The sequence below is a fragment of the Rhipicephalus microplus genome, chromosome 9, assembly GCF_043290135.1.
Source record: "Rhipicephalus microplus isolate Deutch F79 chromosome 9, USDA_Rmic, whole genome shotgun sequence".
In the NCBI taxonomy this organism is placed as follows: domain Eukaryota; kingdom Metazoa; phylum Arthropoda; class Arachnida; order Ixodida; family Ixodidae; genus Rhipicephalus; species Rhipicephalus microplus.
In genome coordinates, this window is record NC_134708.1 from 48,184,219 (window position 1) to 48,202,138 (window position 17,920).

Below are 17,920 nucleotides of genomic sequence, written 5' to 3' on the forward strand. Positions count from 1 at the left end.
CGTCGTGGCTAAGAGACCAGCACTGAAGTCTGTTGTCTTTACGCACTGCAGCTGGGCTCGCGCGGCTTTCTGTAAAGTTGGCGGTGCGCAGGTAAACAGCTTAGACACGCGTGCGAAAGAATGCGCTGACTGAGCCACAGCGGTCGTGCTCTGGGTCACGTGAGCGGCGGTCTCTTGCGCAGCGTGCACGGCGGCTGCACCGCTAAGCGCGCGCGTTTTGCGTCAACGGGAAACACCACACCCGCGCATTTGTCGCGCACGTACCCCTTCGCCGCGGCTACCGGAAACCGTGCATCCGAGACGAGCCGTAGGGGCGTGGGCGGGCACGACGCGTTGGTGCACGCAACACGTGTTTACATGCCGCAGACTTTCTCCTGTAGCGCGTTGCACAGGGGTGAGCACAAAGCAGAGGTTCCTCGTCGCACACGTACGGGTTTGTGTGCAGTGTGTCGTTTGTCGCACGGTAATAGACAGTGTCGAAACATGGGAAAGGCCTCTGTCCTGCAATGGACGTAGTCAGGCTGCTGCTGCTGCTGCTACTGCTGCTGCTGTTGCTGCTGCTGCTGCTGCTGCTGCTGCTGCTGCTGCTGCTGATGATGATGATGATGATGATGATGATGATGATGATGATGATGATGATGATGATGATGATGATGAATGGACAGTGTACAGGGAGATCCGCAGCCAACGTCTGTTCTAACGTGCACGGTTTGGGTTTTCGAAGAGCACCATTGCAATTATTTTCCTGCTTTGTTGCGTTTTGCGTCTTGCCTTTGGTATCGGCAAGACCGCTATCCGGAAAGAACGTCTTTGAACCTTGAGCCACAGTTTCGCGCATGCACGAGGTCACGAAAGCCCTGCTAAGCTGTCTGGAGGCAACCGGACTTCACGAGCATCTATACACCTCTATTGCAGAATAATGAAAACGTGGGCTGGTCGGTTATAGGATTCATAGTGAATTGTAAGGGGCAGCGTTAGCATGCATACAAGAACGAGAAAAGACAGGACAAGGGCTGCACTTGTCCTGTCTTTTCTCGTTCTTGTATACGTCCTTACACTGCCCGTGTTGTGTGTGTGTGTGTGTGTGCGCGTATTATAACCAGCTGCTAATTTTTTCGTTTTCTTACTCGCGTTCTTTCAGCTCTGTCAATTATTGCCCTTTTCCCCACCCCAATTGTAGGGTAGACAATTGAGTTTTGTTTAACCACCTTGCCTATCCTCTTCATGCCTCTATCCAATATTTTTCACCCCTGAAGTAGGTGATCACAATGTAAGCAGCGCCGAATAAGCCAATATTATAGTTGACATTCACGTTTAATAGCTCAAAGAACACATACGGGTTCACTGAAGTGCTACACCCGCAAATAGTGACAGAGAGAAAGGGATAGGTTTACTGGGGCAGAAGAGCTAAGGTCAGCCGGAATCAATTTTCTGGCAAAGGATAGATCAGGTGCATGCGGCAAGCATGCTGTGTCACTCAGAAACATTGAAAACCTGCTTATGTGTACAGAATGTAAGAAGAGCCTGCACCACTACTGTATCGCAGGTCTGCTGTACAGCGGTTCAACGGTTCTGCTGTTGTTTTCATTATTCTGCTAATTATTAGTTACGCCAGACCCTCGGTGCTATAAAGAGATCCTAAGTTACGACCGTCAAAACTACATACGATACCTATTACCACACTGCACCCTTACGAGAAAAGAACCAATTGGGCTCAATCAACTTTTGATTAGCACATATGCCGTGGTTAGCGAGAAAAATCTTCCCCGCGATTTAAGGAACTGTCGCTGACGTGTCGTGGCACGTGAAACGACTGTTAAGCCGCTATACTACGGTGGACCGCCAACCAAGCTTTTCAGCTTCGGTTTGGTACGTAGCTGACGTTTCCAACAATACACAATATGGCCATTAATGCCGATTTCGCACAGAACTCTGTGCGCACTACCTCATGCGATATTCCATTAAGCAATGCGAGAACCAGCTGATCATGCAGCGCCAACCCTGATGACCAGTGTGAGGTAGTGAACACAGCGAAGTGGACAGTTTGGCGCCAAGACTTCATGGATTAAGAAAACCGTCTATATCTAGAGTCAATAGGAATAACAATGATGTAGTTGTCGGTCTGTTACGTTTTAGAACCACGACGTGATTCTGAGGGATGCCTTTGTGGAGGTGTCTAGAAATTTGGGCCAGGCGGTGCTCTTTAACGTTCACCTAAATCTAGGTGCGAGGGCTTCTTGCACGATGCCTTCATATAAATGCCTACATAGAAATACCTCCCGCAACTTTCTGGTATGCAGCTTATCACCGTAACCATAAGACCACCGTGGTGGGTAATATAGAAATAAAATTTCGTGACAGAATACTGTTCACTATTATTCAAATATAGGAAAAATGTGCGTTTCGCTGCTTATTTCTCTTGCACTCATAGCGTATATATAGTTAACTTCTTTTTTCTTGATACAGTGCAAACAAACCATGAATTTTATTAGACACAGCTAGAATATAATGATTTCCATTACTTTTGTTTATTTGCCTTACCATCTTGTTCATGCCTGCTCTGTGTTTTACGCACGATGTGTTCATTGTTCCTATCAGGACCAAATAATTCTGCTCCGTTTTGTTCGTTTTTCTTCCTTTTCTCTCGCTCTATGACAACCAGCTACGATTAGTGAACAGGGCTCGCGCGCCGGCAGCGCGCCATGGCTACCTGAACTGAGAAGGCCACCCACATTATATGGGGCTGAAGCACAAAGAGCCTGGTCCAAATAAAGCTCATTGCTTTCTCTGTGTGGAGGTTCCCATCTGAGGTGCTGCGTTTGCAGAGGAAGCCTCGGGCTGATGCAGGTTTCCCTTTCGTTTTCTTTATTCAGCTTGCCTATAGGCAAAGTATCTTAAATATTTAAAAAAGTGCCGCCATATCCACGAAGTGAATGATGATGAGTGGGCGAAGCTCTGGAGGAAAACCTGGTAAACCATGAATCTTCCGTACCTTTTGCCCACTCGATTTTATTACAATGCTCCCCCTAGCGTACGTCGCCGCACTAAATCGAACGATTGCCTTTCACCAATGATGACACGTGCCGTATGTGACATTATTCTTATTTTATAACATCTCGCATCTTTCATCATCAACTACAAGTACCGCCGTCTAGTTTATAACATCTTGCATCTCTTCATCATCAGCTACAAGTCCCGCCATCTAGTGAACACTGAAAGAACTAAACGAGAGGTGGCTACATGCAGGAGACGGTGCCGCCATCTAGTGAACACTGCAAGAACTAAACGAGAGGAGGCGACATACAGGAGACGGTACCGCCATCTAGTGGACACTGCAAGAACTGAAGAGAGGTGGCTACATACAGGGGACGCACAGCCCACGCCTTAAGGAGCTTCGCCCCTAAAATAAAAAATAGGAATCAGGAACAAGTAATTAAAGAAATCAGCCACGCTAGTCCTGTGTGCATCTTGCCCGCGTAGAGTATAGTGACCCGCCTGCAAACTGGTTAACCTCCCTCGATACAACTGCGGTGGTTACCAGGGCACACGGGAGTTAGAGGCAATGATCTCGTTCATGACTCCAGCCGCGATCTCTTACACCGGGCCTCCGCTGCTTCATCCACAGCGCAACTTCTCGCTGACCATGACGATCCCCAGCCCCTCCTTTCCTATACTGACACCCTGCAACACATCAGGCTGAGTAGACGCACTCTAACCCCACCGTCCAACCTGACCCTAAATTAGATAAGGCATCACAGGTCACGTGGAGACGATTACAATAATCATCATTTCCAAATCCTTATGTATTGTCCGAGATAGACCCTTCGGTGTACAACCTGTAGTGTAAATGCTGTTCCCAGACGGCCAATTTATTTCATATGGTCTGGGAGTGTCACAATGACCTCAGTATATCGGCCAATCATAGCCCCGCAATAATCGAGTGGGAGACGACCGAGTCCAGTTCTGACTCGGTGCAGCAACAGGCCCTGGTCTACCGAGCGCGGATAGCGGCAAAAGCCAATGGTCTTTCGGACTAGGAGGTCTGACCACTTACTTAGTAGCAATAAATATTTTTTATTCTCTCTCTCTCTCCTCTCTCTCCCGGTCTCTCTTTTGCCTTTCTCTCTCACTCTTGTCTTTATCTACATCAACATGTTTTTAACTGTATACGAAATTAATGAATGGAGTCACTTGGTGAAATGACATGAAGTTAATCTTGCTTGAAAGGCGAACCGTTTGGATGACCACATATGGTGAGATAAGCCTTAATTAGCACCTCCATGCTGGCATCGGAGTTCACAGACAAGCAGATGCCAACGTGACGTAATAGAACGCGTAACGTAGTAGGAACGTGACGTAATGAGCATGGAGAAAGTGTGAACGAACTGCCCCAGGGCCTCGAAGAGGAAGTGGGAAGAAAAAGTAAATAAACGGTTCTCTCCTCGTGGATATCCGGCCTCGCAGGGAGCGTGGAAGTGATCGCTTCGCTGCTGCGGCCGTGGACCCGAAACGCAGATGTCAAATTGAAGGCCGCATGCCTAGGCCGCGCAGGAAGCGCCATTTTCGTTCGAAGCGAAGCTCGCCACGAGTCGCAGATCTCGGTGGCGGCGGCGTTTCACAAAAAAAATCTGTTACTTTGCTAGAGTTATTGAAAGGTGGAACGAATTACCCTGTAGTGTTCGTGAATCGTCGTCAAGTTTTGTAGATCAACTGTTATGATCTACAAAACTTGATGGATGTCAACCTTGTGATGTCAACCTTGTTAACTGATTCATTGAGTGATATATAGGGATTAACGTCCCAAAACCACGACATGATTACGAGAGACCCCATAGAGGAGGGCTCCGAAAATACCGACTACCTGGAGTTGTTTAACGTGCGCACAAACCTGAGCACACGGGCCTACAGCATTTTCGCCTCCATCGACGCCTTGTTACCATTATGTTTGTTTATGCAAATATACTCCACTCCTCAATTGCCCTGCATAAGACTGCAGTGTCTGAAAATACATGAAACAATGAAAAATGCTGGGCGTCGACGAGCGTACATAAATGATGCCTTCAAAGGCAGCGTGCGTATTCGTATGCACCGTTTGGCGATAATTGATGTCCCGCCCAAACACGATGCCGCAATGGTTATGGTGGCTCGACTGCTCACACGAAGGTCGCCAAATCGAATACCGGACGTGGAGGCCCGCTTTCACGATAGGAGAGCGAGATGCTCTGTAGACTCGCGTACTCAGATTTAGATGCACGCCGAAGAACTCCAGCTGGTCGAAACATTGCGGAGCCTTCCAATAAGGCGTCCCTCCTAATCACATCACGACTTTGAGACGTCGTACTCCAACCGTTATGATATTGATAACGGACGCACTCTCAATCGCGGGCTTGCCGTGGTGATCCGTCATTTTTGATAACACCGTTTGTTCTTTTATCAAGACAGCTTGTCATTTAACATTGCCGCACTTCATCGTTGACCTCCTTGCGTATGACCGGCCATTCAACAGTGACGGCCACGTTGATGGCCATGCATGCATATGAACGCATGGCCGTCACTGTTCCGCGTAGCAATCGAAATGTTACACTGATTGTTACACCACATTGTGTTATTATTAACCTGTATTGTATAGTTGTTCCTTACAAGTTTACCTTCGCATTAACTGTAACCCCCCTTAATCAATGCCTTCGGGCATGTAAGGTATTTTACAATAAATAAATAAATAAATAAATAAATAAATAAATAAATAAATAAATAAATAAATAATCAGCGCGTAGATGAAGGTCCGATTCTCGGCATGGAGAAGTGACACACTGAGCATTACCCAGTTTTATAGAAGGAAAGGAAAAAAAAAGTACCGGGTCACACACGCATTTTGTGTTAGATGAAGGGTCCCCGAATGTTTTGTTTGCCTTCTTTTGCTTTGAGCCTCTCTACAAAAATACACCATCGCCATTGATTGTAGTGATTATGCACAATCTGGCAGAACTCGCGATTCTGGGAAAGCATTATTATTCGGGCGTGTTTCCTGCGTAAAAACGTGAACGAGATTCACACTAAAAACCTTCCTTGCCTGTTTCCGCAAATCCCTTATAGCGGCCGACTTTTGCCTTCCCGAGACTGTGTCTGTATTCTCTTAACTGTTCGTTTTCCTTGTAACTGTTCTTTGCCGTCGCCCTGTCACGTTCGATTATTTTTGTGCAGTATCAATTTCGCTATCAATTTCGTGCACACTTGCGAAGAATTCCTACGTAAACTGCTTTGTAGATACAAATCACCAAAGATCTCGTGATGCGCTCACAAAGATTAACTCGTGAACACAAGAGCCGTGAAGACAAATTTCTTCAAGTTTTTGTTAATAATGATTTTAATCACGTGTAGCAAAGTCGCGTTTGTTCCCATCAGTTCCTTTATATCCCTCATCCACCCTTTTCTGGCGATGAGTAGTTTCATTATTTCGGCACAGTTCGGCTTCCTGAAAACCGCGTTGGCCATATTTGTTAAACAGAAGTTCTTACCCAGATGAAATTTGTAATAACAAAAACCGTACAATGACTACAAGGAACACGTTGTTATCGATGACCCCCGAGCAGGGACATAGTTAGAATTTTTTTAGGGGAAGGGTTGCCCCTCATTGATTTCATAAAGGGGGGGAACCCCTTGAAGTCTTCATCTTTCTCTCTGTATGTCATGGCGAAAAAAAAATTTGAGGGGGGAGACAGGCCCAGGCCCGGCGTGCCACCCCCTGGCTACGCAACCACCACCAATCAAGTATACGAAATTCTTTCGAACAAAATATCCATTAAAATGCGTCTCCGGAGAACACTGTCAAATCAAACTCTACGATTATCCGTGGGAACGTCAGTGGGTGGTTCTACAAGGCGTCTCGTTTGTAATAGAGTTGTAAGTGCGGTTCATTTGCGGCGTATCAGACTAATCTGCTACATGAGTTCGGAAATGCCTTGGATTAATCACTTGATATTCCCAGACGGATTGAGCTTCAGTGCCTATATCAGCCTGGTACTGCCGCTTCCTTCGAAATAGTTATATGTACAATATCGCTATTAGCGAGAACATGTACACAAATGAAATGCTCACATACAGAGTGTTTCTTTGTTTGAATACGAGCATAAGACTAAAGGGAACAAATGAATGAGGATAAAGGCATGGCTCTACAAGACCAGGCTTGCTGCAACGCCATTTTGTCCTACTTGTAAAACATAAAGTGATATCGAGCTTCATTTTTTAAGTGCATGGAACTGCATGAAGATGAAGAAGGCTTTCTTGAAGGACTCCAACGTTTAGGTTCACCACATGCGATACCTAAACGATGTGGTTTTTACGGGTGGGCACTGTACAAACAGAACAGGGTTGTCGATGCTACTCTTGAAGCTTTTAAACGTTACAAGCGTCTCATATGTAACTGGTAATCAAATACTTTAGGAGTTCTTTTTTAGGGGCGAAGCTTCTTATGGCGTGGCTTGTGCGTCCCCCGTTGTCTATATAGTGCGTAACCTGTGGAACATACCCGCATACCTGTGGCACACACCCGCCCGCGGGCACATATCCGCACGTTACAAAAAAACGTAGCACAAAAGAAAACGTAGCATGTTATCACGCTCTCGGTGTGTTAATAAAACGCTGACAGCAGAAATATGGTACATACTCTTGTTTAGTCCTTGGATTGTCCGCTGGATGGCGGTACTTGTACATGAGGAATGTATGATAAAAAGATGCGAGATGGCGTTACTTGAAGTGTTCACTACTTGGACGTACGGACGCACGGACGGGCGCACGGATGGACGCACGGATGGGCGCACGAATGGACGGATGGACGCACGGACTGGAGCACGGACCGATTGACGGATGCTTCGCCCCACTCATCATCATTAATTCCGTGGATATGCTGTCACTTTTTTAACGCTACTGACCTCGTATATGATTGGTTGTGAGGAACTCTCACAATGGGGAGTACTGTCGCACTTAGTCCCGGTACAGCAACGCAGGCGGTCGTGAGCCATCGGCATGTGCGTTGTTGCCTTCTTGGTAGCCCGCCAATGCTTCCCTTATAAAAAAATTGTCACGTCAACTCAACTTAAAAGAAGAAAACCGGAAGGCACTTTTGTCTGCATCTCAGGCAATCCTACATCCGCTTGCATATTTACAACATCCACTTCCGCTCTTGCCTAAATCTTACATTCTAACGTATTTTCTCCCTTTATCTCTCTCTCTTTGACACGGATCCACTGCTCAAATTCATGTTAGAAATAGGTGCAGTAATTTGCGTAAACAAGGGAACGAAAGGCAATCAGAGTACTAACAGATTGATACTTATGAATCCTGCATAGATTCGCAATTCCAACTCCTTCAAGTCAACACGTTACGACGATAGTGCTCGAGCCCTCCCTGTTCTGCGGGTCGTGCGCTGAGGAGACGGTCCAAAATGCCGACGTGGTTTATCGTCGAGTTTGGAAGTTACGCGAAGAAACAAACTTAGCAGACACATCGTAGCCCGTAAATCCACGTATACAGCACTGCCGTAGTGGAAGAGGAAGCTGTTATGCTCTCAAAGCTGGTGACTGTCCGCTCGAACATGCCTCAGGAATTCTTCGATCGAGTCCGATTCCCACGCGGAGAACACCCCTCCTCCGTCTAGAGCGCAATGTATACCCCTTCACAGTAGCTATCCGAAAGAAATCTCGGGAAGGAGTACCATATCACCCATTCATTCTCAGAAGAGCTGCTTTCCCGACAGAATTTTCACAATCTATTGTCCCTTGCGCGAACTGCAAGTTTTCTCTTCGCACGCTGCGGTACGTGATTCATAATTCATCTGCGCAGAAAACACTGGTCAGAACGAGTGGACTAAGACACAAGAAGCGATCAATATCGCTCCTGTGTCTCTGAAGCGATTAAAATTACTGAAAAATGAAAAATTACTGATAGCATCGCTCTGAAGAGCGATGCTATCAAACGTGAAGAATAGCGATCGTTCACTGCCAGCCCAGGTCACAAAGGCCTCTTCTATACCCTTTCAGACCCCAAATGCATCTGTTTCTTTTACGCTTGCAGAATCGACGCACATTGACACACACACACACACACACTGCAATCGAGAGAGATCAGCAGATTTCCCATTGAAAGCCAACGCGATTCCCGGAGGTCGGTGCTCTTCGGCTTTTTGGTAACTCACCCCATGGCGCTGTTCTTCGGGTGGTCCAAGTTCTGCGTCAAAAACCGCAGCCGTTGTTGGTCCTTTCAGATGCACAACACACGCGACGCGCACTCTTCAAACGCTGGTAACCACAACGCTAGCGCGGTGTTGAGATTCAAAATGCAACGGCCACGTCGGTCTCGCTACATGGCACCCAAAACAGAAGCAACCGGCGCACAACATACTGAACTGCGTCGACGCGCTTGTCGTGCGGTTTCACGGCGCAGCCGTGTTTCGCTTCGCAGCCAGGGAGCGTTGAATGTTGTGCACCGCGGTGCGCAGGGGGGCGAGCGGGGAACCGACGACATCGATCGCTGCAAACGGTGGCGCCGGCGGCGGCGTGCTCAGCGCGACGCTGGCGCCCGACGCCGAGGGGCGTCGTCGAGCGCCACGGCGCTGCCACCACCGGCGGTGACGAAACGTTGCGCGCGTTGGGTGCCCCCGTGCCACGTCATGCGCCAGCACCCGGGCGGATTCCGGGGATCGCCAGGCGCGGGAGATTAGAAAAGCGGCGGGTGCTGAAGATAGGGTTTAGTCATTATGCAAAGAGCGTTTGTCGTCCCCACCAAACACTACCATACCCCGCCCCCGACCAACCCCGCTACCTCCTGCTTTACAAACGTTCGTGAACTGTGACAGCGTGTGATCTGCGTGCTCACATTAAAAGGGGCGCTAAATTGACGCAGTGCATCAGTTTAGTTGCCGTTAATTTCGTCATCATTGGATTATTAACTCTGCAGAAAATCAAAGTCAAAAGGTTATTTTTAAGTTTCCCGCCAAATTCTCCGTGCGTGAAGTCACAGACTTCGAAGTATATATTTCGTATGGCGCTTGCATGGGCTCACGGTATTTCTTAAACTTTCGTAGGTCATGTCTCCACGTCAGGAGACGATGCGCTTCATTCGCACGTAGCGCCTAGTAAACGCTGTCATAAGCTCTGACTTTACAGTGATCGGTGTGGCAACTTCAAGATGTAGTTACCACCCGCATTTCTTTTCGTGCGTTTTCTCGCTCAGTTTACAAACGCATTTTCTGGGCCAGCGCTGTTTGCAATTCAGAGAGAGTAATTCACTAGTATCGAATCGATCGCTTTTGAGTTGGGTGTCTCTTTACAAGGACGCTAAAGAGTAAGGGGATTTTTCGCATATTAGTGAAGCACAACTTCACAATTTTGAAAACACCAATCTCACTGCGACACGACGCGTAAGCCAAAAGACACGCGAAAAGAAACTGCGTGTGGAGACACCACCGGGAGATTCCCGCACCAAGCACCATGACGTCATAAACTTTGAAGGCGTCTACAAAGTCCTACGTAGCTTCCGATCGAGAAAAATGAAGTACATTGTCATGTGTGGGCGCCTTAGAGCTAGCATTCGAAGTTTCAAAAAATTTAGTCAAGCCAATGTCACGAAAGTACGAAAAATACATTTTGAAAATTTTGACGTCATGAGCGGAGATTTCGGCGCAAAATTTAAAAACGAAACTTCGACCTCAATTTTTTTCTGTTCATAATGAACTTATCATAGTGAAACATATGGCATTACAGTTGTCAGAGTGAAGTTTGTCAATCTAAACCAAGTCGTTGTTTCTCTTTAGCGTACCTTTAAATACGCCGGTGTTATTTTCCTCTCTCTTTCCTTCCCCTCTTCCTGTAGCCCGTCTATTATTATCTTTTTCCTTCTTCCCAACTGTACGGAAGCCGACCAGTCACATCCGTCCATGCGTTTCTCTCACGAGTTTTCTTGCTGTTCCCCTCTGTCTCTTATATGTGACTGAACGCTCCTTTCCCGGACACTTGTAGACGGTATATACTTACACATACAGAACTTAAATAACACATACTTGCACCCTGCAATTAGAGTTATGCCCCCGAGCCCTCCAGCCGACTTCCCACCGATGCACTGCTCCGCATAATATGACTCAGGCGGTTGAAATTTAATAGCACGACAGCGAGTACTTGTACAACAGACAAAAGAAACAGGTCTGCGATTTGGGAGGCAAGGGTGCAACCCCGTGAACGGATTAGGTGCAGAGGAAACTCGATCAGCTGCCCTGGTATTACGTATGCACGAGCTGCTGCCTGACGTTACGCCCCGCTTTTTGACGCTCGCCTGCGGAGCCTCGATTGTTGACGTTCAGGGAAGAGGAAAAACAACTGCAAACGTAAACAAGTCAGGAATGGCAAAGCGTGACTGCGTTAAAAGAACAGAAAATTTTGCACAGTACCGCACTCCAAGAAGTGACGTCACATCGATTAACAAGATGAGGCAGAAGAACGCCATGTTGTCGTGTATACGTACCAGGCTATCTTTTGCGTGTGTGTGTGTGTGACCGAAAATACACTGATAAAACAAATTACCTTTCTAATATCAGAAGGTGTTTCAATTGAATTTAAGTTTCAATGCAATTTCATATTTCTTTTACAGCAGCTGACGTGGCACAATCTTGATTGATTGATATGTGGGGTTTAACGTCCCAAAACCACCTTATGATTATGAGAGACGCCGTAGTGGAGGGCTACGGAAATTTCGACCACCTGGGGTTCTTTAACTTGCACCCAATCTGAGCACACGGGCCTACAACATTTCCGCCTCCATCGGAAATGCAGCCGCCGCAGCTGGGATTCGAACCCGCGACCTGCGGGTCAGCAGCACAGTACCTTAACCACTAGACCACAGCGGCGGGGCGTAGCACAATCTTGCCCTTCATACTAGGAAATTGCCCGTCGAACAATACTTCGTCGTTGCCCTTCCGTGGGCTTGTCCTCGCTACTCCTCCCGTGCTCTCGCTGCCTGCGCGTTCGCGTGCCGGCGTCCACGTGCCCCTGCAGATTCGCGAGCCCTCCCAGAGTCCGGTTCCGCTTGTCTGAGCGGCCGTTTCACCACAGCGTCATGAACCCGTAACTCTGAATCCGTTTGTCTGCGTTGCCGTGCTGCAGTGGCTCTGCGATCCGGACAGTTTTACTGCCTTGTCATGATTGTTTTCGCTGTCGAGAAAAGAGAGATCGAGCACTGGGAGCGAGCTAAGGTTCCTTAATAAAACAACTTTCCAGGGTAGCGCCACCCTCCCCTTTCTTCCTCGCTTGTGTTCCTAGAGCGCCCTCTAGAAGGTTCCTGGAGTGCCCAAAGAAGAAATTTTATTGGTTTGTGCAATTTTTCACATCCGCTCTACACCACGTCCAGCTGAGGACATTTGATGCCTTACAACAGAAAACAATAAAGTATGAGTAGAGAGAGTGTTGTCTTTCTGCGTTCGTTTTGCACAAGGAGGCACATTCATGTGGCTTAGATGCACTGTACATCTATTCCCTCTGAAGAACGGGTGTGTGGCCTAGTGGTAAAGACACTAGCCTTCGAAGCATGAGGGCGCGTGTTGAAATCCCAACGTAGGAAAGAAAATAATTTTCATATTTTATTTATGTTGAAGACTTTATCGGATCTGACCAACCACTGGTGGTGCTGAAAGCAGCGCAGTAGCTTGGCTGCAGGCGGGAGTGTCGGCTTTTCATCTAAGTATGTTTCTCTAAGTTCTGTGTATGTAGAATTCTTACGGAAATAAACTAAACCGGAAAAAACGGAAAAACGCTAAACCGACGAAGGAGTTCTTAAAGGTATTCTAAAGTCATCCACGTAATATTACGCATAGTCTCTCTTACGGTAAGGCAACATTTACTTGGGCCATTCGGCCACTACACTTTTGCCAGAAGACTTTGGGAGCAAAGCGGAACATAAGTTATGTCATCTTCAAGGATGTGTACGCGATTGGTCAAAAACCGAACGTTCAGAAGGTGAGAATTCGACTGCGCAACGCTGGCAAGGGATTGGTCAGACAACGCTCGAGCCCCACCCCCCTCTCTCTCTCCCCTCGACCCCGTCTAAGGCAGAACGAGTGACTGCGAAGTTATCCCGGCAATTTGTGGTGACGCCTATAGAGATGGACAATGGACTTCTTTGATTGACGGACGATTAAACGTTCACTGGCTTATTCATTACTCTCTATCGATGCGTTTTTTTTTCTCGGTTAACCTCAATTTTTGCAGGCGCTTTCAAATTGGCTGAAACACGCACGATCCTATTTACTGTGGTAATAGAACAAACACGAAATAAACAAGTGCGGAACAATTTTATAAACCATATGGTTTACTGCGTTAACTACTAAGCATCATTGGCGCTAATTATATGTGAACGGTTAATCAACGTACGGTAAATAACACCATCCACCTTACACGGAGTCGACCCCGACACACCACCCACATGCTTCCTTTGCAACCATCCCTGTTGGAGTTTCGAACACATGCTTTGGCTATGCCGTACCCCCAGCGCAGCACAACTAAATACCCAAGAGGCTTGACAGGAAGCCCTCAAGAGCAACGAATACAAGCAGCAACTACAGGTGGTCCAGAGGGCCCGGGACATCGCTACAAGCCTTCGACTGCCAGCGCCATCCTGGGAGCCTCCAGGTTCAATTAAGGGTCGGAATGGCCCTTTCTCAGTACCCTCAGGTTATGTTTAAATAAAGTCAATCTCTCTCTCTCTCTCTCTCTGCGGTATAAACTCAAACAATACAAATTCAGATGACGATGGAGACTTGAATAGCGACAGACTCGGCGAATGATCAGTGTTCCTGGAATGTTATGGGAATCCGCTATATGTCTGCCACGGTATATGGATCAGAGCCGGATGTGCTCGGCTGCTCACCCCAAGGTCGCTATAGTTCGATCGCAGCGGCGGTGGCTGCATTTTGGGGGACGCGGGAAGGTAGAGGTCCATGTACTGTGCGATTTTCATGGCACGTAAAAGAACACCAGATGATCGAAATTTGCGGAGCCGTCCACTATACGCGTGTATCTTATGACCATATCGTGGTTTTGGGACGTAGAAGACCAGAAATTATCACATTAGAAATTCGCTATGAGCTAGAACTTAAGAATATCATCAGCTTTGGCGCATAGAAAGGACGCAGGACGGCATAAAGCACGACGACATGGCGCTGCGTCGTTTGTCCGCTGTAAACGTATAACGTGGCGACATCTTTCTGGGCCAGCACAGATGAATCTACGCGGGCGTATAGCTTCACGGGTGTTACTTCGCCACGTAATCCGTTTGCGGCTGATATCGCCGTCGGTTTTAAAGCACGTCAACATGTGGCCATTCGTACGAAAATCCGCGGCTCTTTATGTCATTTGCGAAGTAGTGGTGCGAAAGATGGTTTAACGATAGTTTTAATTATGCCACATATCCTCATATGATTATGAATGCAGCACTGAAGGAACAAGCCCCGAAACTATTGCTAAGTTCTTTCTGCAAATTGCATTAGTTCGTCTTGAAGAAAGAGGGGGAAAATTTCAAGGGCCACTCACCTGGCTTGGCAAAATACAACAAAAACACGAGCTCAATATTCTCTTCATATGGTTATTGTCCTCCTTGCACACATCTGTGACACAGACAGTAGTTCCCGTGACGTCGATAGTGTACATGCCCTCAATTGTTCCATGTACGCAAAATAACAAACGTGATTTGTCTCCTGCACTGCTTTGTCATTCAGCCACCCATCCGTTCTTTCTTGTCTCGCCTTTACCCTGGAAGATCGAGCAATCAAACTTCATTTGATGTGTTTACAACTGCGCAAGCTGCGGTAACTGCGTGCAGCCTAGAAGTGCGAAATCCTGATAGGCTATATACCACTTTGTTCTGGCCTTGTTCACCTGTTTTTTAAGAACTAAGAGGCAAGGAGATATGCATTGCGTGTGCGAAGGGTATAGTGCAGGAGAGGAGAAAAACATGCCCTAAAAATTGAGCTCGGAGTGGTGAGTGACCCTTTAACGGTCGCTTCTTGAAGGTGACGCCGCATGCAAGTTTCCGCACCAGCTCCCCGGGACATCGCAGATTTTCACGCCATGTGATGGGGTCTATGCAATCGTTTGCTTCTAAAAAGGGTGTTCAGAAAAAGCCCATAGTCTTAACGTAGCAAGCTTCAGAAAATTTCGTTAGACTGAAGTTCACTTGTTGCATACTCCGCATGAAGACTGAAGTTCACTTGTTGAAGTACCGGCGCGAGAATCAAAAGAGAGAATTTCAGCTCAACTTCGTCTAATACACTTATTCTATGATGGCAGAATTAATTACAAAAGAACTCAAAAAGACTAAATTGTGTGTATAGACTCTCTGATGTTCCATTTTAGTGTCCGTTTAAAGTAATGGATTAAAATTCTATAAATATTAGTCTTTTATTTTTACAACAGGTGACGACAACGTGGTACATTTCTACATTTCGTATTACGAAACTGTGTGACGAACAGTAAAGTGCTCTTCGGTGCGTTTCAGTGCACATGTCCGCATTACTGCTCTGGTTCAGGGGGCGTGGCGTCATAGTAACAATAGCAAAGCGATGATGAAGCAAAATAAAATAGACTAGCGAGAGGCTTTGCTAACTACAGCAGTATAAGGTCTCCCAGAGGATTGGTCGATTAGTTGTTTGCCATCGATTCCCTATTATCTGCTCCCCACCTTAGCCACTAATCGATCAATCCCTACCTGTTAGAGTATTTCGTTCATTCATCAATTAGTCGACTCATTTGACGCTGTGCTTTCAAAAAGGCTGGAACGGTTTACGTGCACTGTTCCACCCGCTTTCCAACAAATAACTAAAGTAGCAGCCTATGTATCTGAGCGGAAGGTGTAGTAAAATTCGAAGACATCGGTGCATGATGGTTTGATCTATGACATCCCCTTTCTTAAATGCCAGGCGTGGCTGGTGCCCGCAGGTCGCGGTATCAAATCCCGGCTGCGGAGGCTGCATTTCCGATGGAGGCGGGAATGTTGAAGGCCCGTGTGCTCAGATTTGGGTGCACGTTAAAGAACTACAGGTCCGCGTCTCAAGTCGGCATGTAAAGATAGCAAGCATCGTATGGTATTGTATACTTTTTTCGCGAAGTGATAGAATATTCTGTATTTAGAAGGAACGCCGGTGGCAGCTCTGTTTAAACGGTCGCTCTTGTTTTCGAAACAAATAAAGGCAAAGCCAAGCAGGAACTGCGCAATAAGGAATACTGGTGAAATGCAGCAGACTATTTCTTATATTCTCCGGGCATACGGTGTCGGCGTCGTCAGTTTCATACTTTTTGAGACGCAATGAATCTGCAAACGCCCACGTTTCTTTTTTTTTTTTCTCGATGAGGGTTGCAGGGGCGAAACTCCTGATCGTCTATAAGGCAGTTCATCCCTCTGGCCTAGCCAGCACAGCATATATCAACAGACAGACAGACAGACAGACAGACAGACAGACAGACAGACAGACAGACAGACAGACAGACAGACGGACGGACGGACAGACAGACAGACAGACAGACAGACAGACAGACAGACAGACAGACAGACAGACAGACAGACACAGTACGCACATCGAAGCCCGTGATAGCCGAACAGGTTGCAATCGCGCTGGCTATGCTAGATAGTCGCAGAGAGTCAATATACAGCGACTCCAAGGCGGCTATCAAAGCCTACAAAACCGGGATGGTAGCCCCTCAGGCCCTTCGCATTCTCCAAAGCGTCAAGAGTATCACGCCCCATTCTCTCACTTGGTTTCCCGCTCACCTGGGGTCGATTCAGGGCTCTACCTCTAACCCGAACGAGGGCGCACACGAGGCCGCGCGAGGAATCTCACTGACCGCGCCGCCTCCGCAATCCCTCTGCCTCGCTGGGAACCCTTACTTACGTTCAACGAAATAACAAAGCACTTCTATCTGTCAAGGAGGGTATTCCCTCTCCCACAGCCGGCCTTGTGCAGGGCGCAGGCAGTCACCCTAAGACTATTGCAAGCCAGTGTGTATCCTAACCCTGCGGTTCTTCATGCCATCTACCCTGAACGATATCCAAGTCCGGATTACCCCGCTTGTGTACTGTTAGCCACATTTAATCTTGTGTTGTGGGAATGTGAAGTCATCGGCCCCGCCCTCAGCGAGGACAGGTGGGCTGCGCTCTTACGCAGCCTCGAACTTAAGGATCAAACCCTGGCCGTCCAGAGTGCCCGTGAGCGGGCCGCCAAGCTCGGCTTGATGATCCCAACGTGGGATTAGCCGGGTGGCGCGGGGTCTCCCCTGCGTCTTCTCAGAACAAAAATAAAGTTTTAATCAATCAATCAATCAATCATCAGACAGACAGACAGACAGACAGACAGACAGACAGACAGACAGACAGACAGACAGACAGACAGACAGACAGACAGACAGACAGGCGGACAGGTGGACGGGTGGGCGGGCGGACGGACGGACGGATTGGTGGGCGGACGCTTCGCCCCACCCATCATCATTCACTTCGTGGATATGCTGCCATTTTTCGCTTTTCACTGTTCTATTACGTCGTAAGCAATGGTCTATCGTTGCGCGATCATGCTTGCGACCAGTACGTATCATATACGCAAATCATCGCCACGTAGAGTGCACTTTATGATGACGAAGCTGGCGTCCACACTGAGTGCCGGGGTTACGTCGAAGCACGAGCTACCCAAAAGTGTATGACGTTAGACAAGTTAGCGTCGCATATTCAGAAACGAACGGGCGTGTACAAAAAAAATGACGCAGTAAAGAGTGAGGGACAACACGACCGCTGACTTAACAAGCGCTGAACTTGTGCCGCGGCAAAACATATGTACAGACGAAGTTACACTTGTCCGGAGCGCTCAGCTGTCCACTGCAGCTGCCTTTTTCTGCAT

General features: G+C 47.5%; 1 protein-coding gene across 1 annotated transcript in view; it reads right to left on the reverse strand.

Moving 5' to 3' along the window:
- LOC119165011 (FYVE, RhoGEF and PH domain-containing protein 2) overlaps window positions 1–9,329 on the reverse strand; it is a 74,068-nt gene extending 64,739 nt beyond the window's left edge. The window contains exon 1 of the mRNA XM_075873594.1: window positions 9,191–9,329. The gene's annotated coding sequence lies outside the window, so the exon portion shown is untranslated. The remainder of the gene's footprint in view (window positions 1–9,190) is intronic.
- Window positions 9,330–17,920: the final 8,591 nt, after the last annotated feature.